Source organism: Scylla paramamosain, chromosome 31, assembly GCF_035594125.1.
Source record: "Scylla paramamosain isolate STU-SP2022 chromosome 31, ASM3559412v1, whole genome shotgun sequence".
Taxonomy (NCBI): Eukaryota; Metazoa; Arthropoda; class Malacostraca; order Decapoda; family Portunidae; genus Scylla; species Scylla paramamosain.
Genome location: NC_087181.1, coordinates 8,348,817 through 8,350,894, shown reverse-complemented (window position 1 = coordinate 8,350,894; position 2,078 = coordinate 8,348,817). Strand labels below are relative to the sequence as shown.

Here is a 2,078-nt window from a genome sequence, read left to right as displayed (position 1 = left end):
AGAGAGAGAGAGAGAGGGGGGGGGAGGAACCTCGAGACCTAGGGAGATTTTGTTAGATTTAGTGAGCACAGTACCTAGCTTTTCCTTTTTTTTTTTTTTTGTATGAACCAGATGTCCATTCCATCACTCACATTCTTTTTTGTAACAGATTTTTCCTTACAAGTGCATATCATAAATATGCAAAGCAAAACTATGCCCAGTAAAAATACTGTATAGTGTATATTGTGAAAAGCCAATGTAACATGTTTTCTGTTTATTTCAACTTTCTTTTGAATAACTGTAGTCTTTCAAGGTGAGAACCATGGTTTTAACTTGCTAAAAATAATAGAGAACGCTAAAGACTTATGTAGACTTTGAAAAAGAAATTCGACATGGCCACACATTTACAAATTTTTCACCCTAAAGAAAAAAAAAAATTTCCATTATGGCCTTTCACTGTATTTCCACATTTCACTACCTTCAGTATACTAATTCTTTATTTGTGAGTTCTGATAAAGGTAAACAAAACATTCATTCCATGGTCCTTTTTCTATTCATAAATTAAAAATGCAAATCAAATTTTGTATTTTACAACTTCCCAAGCTTTAATGTATGTGAATTATTACAGTAATGTATAAAGGTTTGCAATAAATCATCTATCATCTCTTATTCATTCAAAATTAACTTCAAAAACTTAAAACTATTTTTTTTTCCATTAAGCATATTGTTATTGATTATGTTCTTTGACAATATTAAAAAATATATACATGAAGGGCAACAACTGCTGAACACTATTCTCTAATTTTCTACAACTTTATTGGGAGAGAAAAAATAATAAAATAAATAAATAAATAAATAAAATAAAATAAAAAAATTAACCCATAAAAATAGCCTAGATGTTCAGAAACGGCAAGAAAATATGGTCTGTTAGTATAGCTTAGTCTCAGCACCAATGTGTGTATTTGTGAGAAACCATTGCTCTCTCTCTCTCTCTCTCTCTCTCTCTCTCTCAAGAGAGAGAGAGAGAGAGAGAGAGAGAGAGAGAGAGAGAGAGAGAGAGAGAGAGAGAGAGAGAGAGAGAGAGAGAGAGAGAGAATCATACATCCATGATCACTGCTATAGATGGCAGGATTGCAGAAAAAGATGTCACATGATGCACAACCTTTTTGTTGAAATGGTTCTCTACTACCTATTGATATAAAAAGTATCTTAAGATCAAAACTCAATGTAGTCACATGAATAGTCAAACAAATGGCTCTCCACTTCTGAGTTACAATTAACAAAGCATTTTAGTGTAAAATTCACAAAACTAATAGTGGAACCTCGGTTACTGAATGCCTCCATTTTTTAACAAAATTTTAAAGTTATCATTGCTTTGGTTGCAGTGCCCTAATTTAGTTTTAGAACAAAGTTACTTTATTTCAAATATTACAAAAGACATTGCAAAAGCTGCCATTTATTTCTAATTTATAGTTTCTATAAATATTTGCTTCGTTTTTATATGTTTGGAGGAGAGGGACAGAGTAAGACAGTAATTCAATCTTTGAAATAATGTAAATGCGATCCCGCTGAAAAGCCTCGATGTAAACAAACTTTTCGGCGCTCAGGAGTAATGCTGAGTCACCTGTGGTTCTCTTGATGACCCCCAATGCCATCACTACTGCACAAATTAATTTTTCCAGTAGCCTCTCCCAGCAGCAAGATATCTAAGTGTTCTGATCACCACTTTGGTGGCAAGTGGGTTGCTCCTCTCTTTGTCACTTGGTAAGGCTTCCCTCACTAGACTGGTGACAAAGAGAATACCTGCACAGTCTAAAGTTCTAAACAGTATCTTCTGATGAGTTCTGTCACTAAGTTTACTCAATACATCCTTCCTGGATAAATAATTTGTAAGCTGGAGATGTTGTGAAGCAGCCATCTTGGCTGTGGAAGCATCTGTCTTAAGCTGCTAAGACTGAGTAGACTGGTGACTGGGAACGGATTTATCCCTTTTTTACTGATCCCTGTGGGGAAAATAGTTTCGGTTTTCGAACATTTTGGATTTTGAACAGCATTCAAGAACGAATTGAATTCGAGAACCGAGGTTTCACTGTGTGTGT

At 34.5% G+C, this 2,078-nt stretch overlaps 1 protein-coding gene across 3 annotated transcripts in view; it reads right to left on the bottom strand.

Annotated features, from left to right (window-relative positions):
- Positions 1 to 513: 513 nt before the first annotated feature.
- The window catches only part of LOC135116433 (N-lysine methyltransferase KMT5A-A-like), a 67,089-nt gene continuing 65,524 nt past the window's right edge, over positions 514 to 2,078 (bottom strand). For all 3 annotated transcript variants that reach the window (XM_064033890.1, XM_064033889.1, XM_064033891.1), the window contains one exon: positions 514 to 2,078. This exon is cut by the window's right edge and continues 6,227 nt beyond it. The gene's annotated coding sequence lies outside the window, so the exon portion shown is untranslated.